A 10,138-nucleotide genomic window follows, 5' to 3' on the forward strand; every position below is an offset into this window, starting at 1 on the left:
ACACTTTTAAGATTTAGTAGTATTTAACCTTTTATGAAGAAAAAGGTAAAATGGATATTAGAGGTCTTACCTTCTGGTGACAAACCATTTTGTGGTTTTAGGACAATTCCAAGAGGAGATAAAAAGTAAGATATTCCTAACCATAGAAAGTCACCCAAATCATGAAAATGGAGAGAGTACACTAGAATAACGAGCCAATATCATTACAAAGACAACCCAAGACTTCAGGGAGTACCCCTAGAATTTTGAGGGTGAAGTCATGAATGCTATAGGAATTCAATTTATCAGTGTGACCAAGAACTGGGAATGGGATTGTTAGAGTTTACATGAAATATATATATGAAAAGAATTCTATTATATGGCTGAAAATAATGTTTTAGTGGACAGCTAAGTGGCACAATGGATAGGATCTCTGGCCAGGAATCAGGAAGACTCATTTTCTGTAGTTCATATGTGGCCTCACTAACTGTAATCTTGGGCAAATCATTTCACCCAGTTTGCCTCAGTTTTTTCATTTATAAGATGAGCTGGAGAAGGAAATGGCAAACTCCAGTATCTTTAACCAAAAGAAACAAAACCCCAAAACACCCAAAACACACAAAGAGTCAGAAATGACTGAATAACAACACAAATATTTTACTACTGCTTTTCTGCTTTTTTGTTAGTAGTATTAATGTCCAGATGAAGCAAAAAAAAGTTTGAAATATGAAAAACAAATATTAAGAAATAGCATACTTTTGCTGTAAAACAGACTAATCACCCTTAGAAAATATAGACATATAAAAGAACTAAATAGCTGCAGTTGTTATTGATTACTCTTCATGGAGCATAGATTTCTGGAAGAATACTGAGAAGACTAATTTTTAAAAACCGTTGTTAATAATTGCTATGAAGAAAAAACTTATTACAGGTAACATAAATACAAGAATATGAGGAAAAGGTAATTTTTACTAATGAAACTCCTTTTTCATTCAAAGTCATACTAATTATTGTAAGACGTCTAAATGAGCCCATAAGATTTGGACATCTTTATCAAATTATAATAATCTGTTATTTGCTCTATTTTTAAAACTTCTAGTGAATAGGTTATAATGAATCCTGACAAAATATTGTAATGTTCTGGGAAGTAAAACTGTTCAGAAATTATAGAAATTCTCAAATGGAGAAGGAATATTGCAACTTCTAAATCCTATTTCATTATTCCATGCTGTCTATGTTCCACCTAGAGGCTGAAATTTTGGTTAATTTCAACATTAATCATGATCAATGTTAATATACATAGAATATTTGGGTTTGCAATGAAGATTCCAATTTCAGAAAAATCAGCATTTCAATGAGTTAGGATTAAGGAAAAGATGTGCTTTATTTAGTTCGTGGTCAGGAAAAATTCTCTTTTTCAACTAAAGCTATGATTCATTTTTATAAACAAGGATAATGCATGTCAGGATCAAGTGAAGAGTTCCCTAGGGCTTATGGGTGAGACCATAGAAATCTTGGGAACACAAGTGAAGAAAATCCTGTAGCCTTTTGGCTCGTGTCCCTTAGGGTCCAGAACCCCAATGGTCATCTATGTGACCTCTTGCTGGATCCATATGTTCAGTTAAATTTCCTTTATTTCCAGTGTTGCCTGGTGGCACTTCCACTATCATTACTGTCTGGCATGAGACTAAGTAATGTGCTCCCTCTTAGTCAAATCCAAATGAGATCTAGGAATAAAATTTATTTTGTACTCACCTAAATGTGAAAATACATGAATTTTTTCTTCCATTATAATAACTTCTCAACTCTTATCCAGGCACTAACTTTACCAGTAAAACAACTCTATTCTCATTCCATAGTGGGGATAATGTCATTCACTTTAGTCCTTAATTATCCATTTTACAGATTCTATGGAAAGGATAACCCATTTCTCCTTAGTGGAACTATTCTAGTCATTATCCATTTATCCTACTTGATACTGGTTTTATATTTATTTTCTGAATGGATTATCCATTTGAAGTTTTTAATTACTACTGTTGCAATCAGCACAAGTGACTTTTCACCGAGCCTCAGGGATTGCAGAACTGCTTGCAAAAGTAAAGGGGAAGGGTGACATGTAGCCACATGATCTTTAAATGCTTATTCAGTGGATTTTACTTTCTTGTGTACTGTTGGGGGTAGGAAAAGTTCATCTGCTGCCTGAAGTAAGCAAAGAATAGGCAAAAATACTTCAGTCAAAATGTCTCCTCCTTTTCTACATATTAGGGATTCATTTGGATTAAAGAACCTCTCTAAGGTACAAATATCCCTCTCATTAAGGAAAATTATAAAGCTATGGGTCATTTACTTCTTATATTCACTGCTTAATCAGATCAACCCTTAGATGATATATTTGTAGTGATTCTGAACTGAGGGAGGGGGAGGGAAGGAAAAGAAGATAGAAGGAATTTTGGATATGACCAATTTTTTTTTTTCCACAAACAAAATCATGCAATCAAAAATAAAAGGAAAGCAGAAAACTGGAGGTGAGAGGAGAGGAGGCAAATATTACAAGTATCTTTGATAAAGATGTCATATCTCAAATATACACTGAGTCAAATTTATGAAAAGTATAAGTGATTCTCAAGTGATAAATGTTCAAAGCATATGAAAAGGAAGTTTTCAGACAAAGAAATTAAAGCTGTCTATAGTCATATGAAAAAATACTCTATATCACTATTGATTAGAGAAATGCAAATGAACAACTCTGAGGCATTACTTCACAACTATCAGATTGATTATTATGACAAAAGAGGAAAATGTTGAAGGTGATGTGAGAAAACTGGGACACTATGTTGTTGGTGGATCCAACCATTCTGGAGAGCGATGCCCAAAGGACAATAAAACTGTCTATATCCTTTGATCCAGCAATGCCACTACTGGGTCTGCATCTCAAAAAGATTTCCCCCACCCCAAAAGGGGGAAAAGGACCTATTTGTACAAAAATATTTATAATTGCAGTTTTATGGTGGCTGAGAATTGAAAATCTAAAAGATGCTCATTAATTAGGGGATAGATAAACTGTGGTATATGATCATGATGCATTATTATTCTATAAGAAATGATAAGTAGTGGCAGCTAGATGGCACAGTGGATAGAGCACCAGCCCTGAATTCAGGAGGACCCGAGTTCAAATGTGATCTCAGACACTTAACACTTCCTAGCTGTGTGACCCTGGGCAAGTCACTTAACCCCAGCCTCAGAAAAAGAAAAAAAAAAAAAAAGAAAGAAATGACAAGTAGGGTAAAATCAGAAAAACCTGGAAAGACTTACATGAATTGATGCAAAGTAAAGTAAACAAAACCAGGAGACTATTGTATACTGTAAAAGAAAAATTGTTAGATGAAGAATTGGGAATGACTTAATTATTCTCAGTAATACAATGATCCAAGACAATCCCAAAAGACTAATGATGAAATACACTATAGGTCTCTTGAGGAAAAATTGATATTGTTTGAATAAAGATTGAAGGATGCTATTTTTCACTTTCTTTCTTGGGATTCTTTTTCTTTTATTCAAGTCTTCTTATACAAAATGATTCATATGGAAATGTGTTACATGATGGCACATTTATGACCTATATTTGATTACTTCCCATCTCAGGGAGGGAAGAGGGATAGAATTTGGACCTCAAAACTTATTTTAAAATGTTTAAAATTGTTTTAACACATAATTGGGAAAAATTAAATAAATAAATAAAGCCTTTTTAATGGAAATAATAATTTATCTTACAGGTGTGCTAGAAGGATAAAATGAGAGAATATTTATAAGGAGGTTTGCAAAACTTCAAATGCCATATAAATACTAACTTTCCCCACCCCCCCCTGAGGCTGGGTCACACAGCTAGGAAGTGTTAAGTGTCTGAGACCAGATTTGAACTCTGGTCCTCCTGAATTCAGTACTGGTGCTCTATCCACTGCACCACCTAGCTGCCCCTAAATACTAACTATTAATTATTATTACTTTGCAATTTGTATAATGTCCTGACCTAATGGACCTCTGACCTAATGCTGCCATCCTAGCTGCTAATTTAAGATATGAGGACTTGTGTAGAAGTAGAGCCATAACTGGAACAAGTAGCTGAGTCTTTACTTCAGGGTGCAAGATTTAGAGGATGCTGAATTTAGAGGACACTCTCTGACCTTAAAATTCTTTGGTGCCCTGAAATAAGCTCTTTCCCTAACCTGTTTGTCCTTTTTTCCCCCTCCATAGCAGCCTCGGCAGTAGTAGCAGTGAACTAGTATCCTGGGTTTTCTACATCACCCCTATGATTGCTGTGGGGAAAAGTAGGTCATTATTGCTCTCATCTGACTTTCCTTGCTTGAACTCTTCCTGCCTCTTGCTTTCCATCTTTATTATAAGCATTTAGGGATTTCTTTACTCCCTGGAATCTTCAGAAGCCAGTCAGTGAATGCTAAGTGTGTCTTGAATACATAAACAAATATGCAGGCCATTCATACACACACACACACACACACAGAGTACTTAGTTAAAAATCTTAAAGGGGGACATCCGTTAGCAATTTCCTGTCTTGGGATTCCAAATAAAATAGGACTTTAGTCCTAATTCTGAAGACATTTTTTAACTTAAATGAGAACAGTCAATCTGGGAAAGTATTAACTAAGAGAAGGTCCTCTAAGGAATGCAGGACTTGTGTAATTCATGCATCCTTGAAATTCAAGTACATGAACTCTCTCTGACAGTAAGAAATTAAGTAGACTTTAGACAAAAAAAAAAAAAAAAAAAAAACACTCAAAAAACAAAAAACCAAATCCCGAATATTTTTAGCTGACAAGTATAAACATTAGCCTTGAATAATTTTTGCTAGGAGCCAGATCTTGCCATAAATCTGCAAGTTGACAACTGTTTGATGGGAATTAAGGGTCCTTTCCTAACCCAGGTCTTCCTTAGCTTCCATCATCTAGCTGATGACAGAAATCTCATATAATCATTGCTTTAGGCTTTTAAGTTAAATTTTTAAAAAGTAATTTGCATAATGGATAGTGATTAACCTTAAAGTCAGAAGGAACTGGGTTCAGGTCTCATCATTGATATATACTGTCTGGATGATCCTGGGCAAGTCTTGATGGCTTATGCCTACAGTACTTCTGAGCCAGATTAAAATGTAATTAGGAAATATTTAACAAAAAAAAATACAATGGAACATTGATGATATTACATGTGATCTTCCAAAGGCTGTATGCATATCGTAGGGATCTTTATGTTGTTGTTTTTTAGTCTTTTTTCAATTGTGTCTGACTTTTTCTGACCCCATTTGGGGTTTTCTTGACAAATATCCTGGAATGGTTTTCCTTTTATTTCTCCAGCTCATTTTACAAATGAGGAAATTGAAGCACACAGGGTGAAATTACTTGCCCAGGATCGAACAGTAAATAAATATCTGAAGCCAGACTTCTTGACTTCAGGCCTTCATTTTATCCAGTGTCTTCTAACTAGTATGGATTAGTAGATCATTTTATTTGAGTTTGACATCATTGTTGTAGATAACTCTCTAAGACTATAAATTTCAGAGAAGGTGACTTGAACTGGTATAAGGAATTTTCTCACCAGGCAGTTCTTGATTTCATTGAGTACTTTTTCCTACAGCAATGAAATGACAGTTCAGTTCATATTCCTGTCCTTTTGTAAACAAAGCACTGAGCACTTAGTACTAATGCAAAGATAAAAAAAAATTTTTAAGTCTATTTTCAAGGAAGTTACATTTTCTTAGACTTTTTTAACTGAACCTAAGAATTTGTTGAAATGCAAATGCCCTTAGAAGGATAACTATTAGTCATTAGCATATTAGTATATGTATGTGTAAATATATGTGCTTATATTCATATTATATATATATATATACATTAAATGTATATATACAAATGCACATACATATATACCTACAATTATAAACATGTGTGTATATATATATATGGGTATATGTGTATATATATATATATATATGGGTATATGTATATATTTCATATATTTTCTCCAGAAGTTTTGGATAAGACAAAGCACAGCTAACAGAGGGAAAGGGCACAAAGACGGGGAACTTGGGATATTGAGGACAAACTTAACCTGTTTTATAATTTTGCCTCAGGCCAGAAATATTTGAGCTGTTTTGGTTAAAGGACATTAGCGGAAGTTCAGAAAAATCTCTGCCACATTTTTTTTCCTTCAAGCATTTATGAGCCTAAATTTACAGATAGAATTGTGAAATATAATCTCTACCTCTATGGAGATCGTTGCAAGAAAAAGGATAAATATATTGGCTCAGACATAGTCATTTTATCAACAGACATGTTTCAGAATATCTTTGGTAGTACAGAGCTGAATAAAATAGAAAACTTTTAATTAACAACCTTACAAACAACTTAATGTTTAGATAACTTTATATATTAACCTCTTAGATGGATATAATAACAGTTAGCACTACTGCTTGTTTTAGTTTGCCTTACTATTTCTGAGCAAATCTTTTATGTTTAGCATTTCTTTTGTGAGCAAAGATAAAATATTTGTCCCATAGCTGATTCATACTATATATTGGGCACTTTTAAAATTCTTCTTCTAGGGAAAACTGGCTGGACAAATCTAAAGTGTATAGAATTTGTCCTTAGAGAATTAGGATGATAGATTAATAAACTGAAGAGTGTGAGAAAAGAAAGCCTAGTTACCCTCTCATTAGAAACCAGCACCTCCTAGGACTGAATTCAATTGAACCTTATAAGTAGGTCCAGAGCTGAGGAGCCTCCTAGGGAAAGGAAATGGGTGAAGTACCCTAGCCCTTGCCCCCAGGAATAATTACTTTATTGCTATATAAATATACACAAAATAAATGCAACATTAACTAGGAGTGGGGTGAGGGGAAGGGAAGGGGAAAGTTTTCATGCTAAAAGCAAATAACAAAAGATTCTAACAGGTGTAAATAAGGAGGAAATCCATTTGGGGACAGTCAGTTAAAGGCCATGGAGATAGGAGGTGGGGAAATCTATGTGAGAAAAAATAAAGGCCAGTTTAGCTCTGCTGAGGAGGGCACAAAGGGGAGTAAATACATAGCAATTTTAGAAAGGTGACCAAGTTTTGAGGCAACTTGTGAAGGGCTTTTAAAGTCAAATAGAAATGTTCAATCTAAAGGGCAATAGAGAACCTCTGGAATTTATTGAATAGCTAAGTAATAAGAAAAACATAATCAGTGTTGCCTTTAGGAAAATCCTGCTAATTACTATATAAAGGACAGAGAGTATGGAGAAACTTGAAGCTAAGAGGTGAGTTAGTAAGCTATTACAAAAGTTCAGATGAGAGATGGAAAAGAGTGGTGGTTGTGTGATTTGAGAAGAGACCGAAGTGAGAGATTTTGTGGAAGTAAAAATGACAAGATGTGGCACTTAGGTGGATCCAGTATATTTTGACCCCAGCATGGGGACTCTAGAAAGCACACTACATTCAACAGAATAATTTCAGAAAGGCCTGAGAGACTTACATGAATGATGCGAAGTAAATGGAGTAGAACCAAGAGGATATTGTACAACAAGGGTATGTGATGATCATCTGTGATGGACTTGGCACTTTTCAACCAGGGCAATTCCAAAAGACTCATGAGGAAGAGAACTATCTGCAACCAGAAAGAGGATTGTGGGGACTGAATGTGGATCAAAACATAGTATTTTTCACCTTTTTGTTATTGCTTGCTTTTTGTTTTCTTTTTCATTTTTTCCTTTTTTGATCTGATTTTTCTTGCACAGTGTGATAATTGTGGAATTATGTATAGAAGAAATGCACATGTTTAACATATACTGGATTATTTGTTGTTTAGGGAAGGGATGGGGGAGGGAAGGAGAAAAATGTGGAACACAAGATTTTGCAAGGGTGAATGTTGAAAACTATCTTTGCATGTATTTAAAAAAATAAAAAGCTATTATTATAATATTAAAATGTGCTCTTCAAGGTTTGGAAATTCTGTGCCGAGAGAGAGAGAGAGAGAGAGAGAGAGAGAGAGAGAGAGAGAGAGAGAGAGAGAGAGAGAGAGAGAGAGAGAGAGAGAGAGAATGGGAGGAGGAGAGGGAGGGAAAGAAAAGAATGAAGAAGCAAGAACCAATAAAAAGTTTGAGATATAATAAGTTTGAAATGAATACAAAATATATAATTTGGAATGTCTATTAGGCAGGTAGAAGCAAGTAATTAGAATTTAGGAGAGAGTACAGCTAGATAGAAAGATACTGTAGTCATCTACAAATAGATGATAATTGAATTTCCAAGAGCTGATAAGGTCCTCTGTTTATAGAGATAGAAGAGAAGCTTCCAAGACAGAATCTTGGGTTAAATGGCAAAGGAGACTGAGACGGAGTAGTCAAACAATCAGAACCTGTCCTATGAGCTGAGTTAGGGATAGGAATTTTAAGAAGGAGAGTTGATGTTAAGAGAGAGAAGAGAAAAACTTATCCAAGAGCACAGAACAAAAACCATGGAGTGCCTGACAGATACTTTGGCTGGAATGTGGAGTACCTAAAAAGAAGGTACTAAAAAAAAGACAGGAAAAATGGGTTAGAACAAAATTATAAGGAGATTTTAATTGTCAAGATCCACAGAGGATAATTTTTTTTAAAGTCTGTATCCAAAAAGGTGGAGCTCATTCACAAGGAGGTGCTAATAGATAACCACAAAGGGAAAGCTAAAATCAAAATGTCAATACAAAAATCATCAACAAAAATCCTTAAGGTAGAAAGGGCAAGTCAGGGTCAACAAATGGAGACCAAAGTCCTTCTATCCAGAACTTCTAGAATTGTACAGATCCTTACTTCAAAAAGTCCATAAAACCCAGCAGCTCCATCCATCAGATTCACAACCTTCTCTGGTACTGATAGTCGGTGATGTAGAATTTCTCTGAGACTAGGAGATCTAGGGGAAACACCAAAAATTAGCTCTGTAGCTCTGTCAAAATGTTCTCCTCATGCTTGCTTTAGCTGCACATATACTAAAATTGGAACGATACAGAGATTAGCATGGCCCTGAGCAAGGATGACATGCAAATTCCTGAAGCATTCCATATTTTTCTGATTTTTCTTGTGCAGCATGATAAATGTGGAAATATATTTAGAATTGTACATGTTAAGCCTATATTAGGTTACTTGCTGTCTAGAGGAGGAAGGAGGTAGGAGGGAGTTAGAAAAATATGGAACACGAGGTTTTACAAGGGTGAATGTTAAAAACTATCTTTGCATGCATTTTGAAAGATAAAAAGCTATTATTATATAAAAATGTGCTCCTCAAAGTCTGCAAATTCTATGTTGCCCTTTGCTGCAGGAAGAACTTTTTATATTTGTGCCAATTCAGAATAAGAAAAAACCAAAACCAAGAAAATACAATAGTTACATATATATTATATTATATAATATATAATAATATATAATATACAATAGTTACATATATATTATATTATATAATATGTAATAATATATAATATAATATATACAATATTATACTATAGTTACATAGCTTAATGAAATGGCAGAGAAATGCACATACAATAGTGCAAAGAAAACATTCAGGAACACACCAATTCAGATTTAATTTCCTAAGCCTCTGGTTTCTAGTCCAAGAATATAAGGTAGCAAAGTAGCATAGTTGATAGAACATTCTACTTGGAGGCAGGAAGACTTATGTTCAAATCCTGTCTAAAGATAGCTGTGTGACCTTGATAAACTCATTAGTTTCCTTGGATCACAGTTTCTTCATTTGCAAAATAAGAGTTGGATTTAGAGCGTCAAATACTCCTTCCATATAATTCTAAAACTCATACAGGTATAAGGGAGAATGATAGCTATGAATAGACAATGAGACTATACTCCACAGCTGGGCTTCTTAAACTTTTTCCCTTCATGATTCTTTTTTTCCTGAGAAATTTTTACATAACGTCATCTTGAATCTGAGTTGAGGTGTTTCTGGAAGAGTTCATGCATGCAACATGCAAAGAAAGTATGCATATTGCGGGTTTGGAACCACATCACTCAATGGAATACTGGTAAGTACTACCAAAAATGCCTCTGATTCGTTACATATTTGATTTTGAATTAATTTTTGGTTGTTGCATTCAGAAACTTTTTTACTATTTCTATGACCC

The 10,138-nt window shown here is 34.4% G+C and overlaps 1 pseudogene; it reads left to right on the forward strand.

Annotated features, from left to right (window-relative positions):
- The first annotated feature begins 8,972 nt into the window (after window positions 1–8,972).
- Window positions 8,973–9,071, forward strand: LOC141559336 (U6 spliceosomal RNA; annotated as a pseudogene).
- Window positions 9,072–10,138: the final 1,067 nt, after the last annotated feature.

The sequence above is a fragment of the Sminthopsis crassicaudata genome, chromosome 2 (genome assembly GCF_048593235.1).
Source record: "Sminthopsis crassicaudata isolate SCR6 chromosome 2, ASM4859323v1, whole genome shotgun sequence".
NCBI lineage: Eukaryota > Metazoa > Chordata > Mammalia > Dasyuromorphia > Dasyuridae > Sminthopsis > Sminthopsis crassicaudata.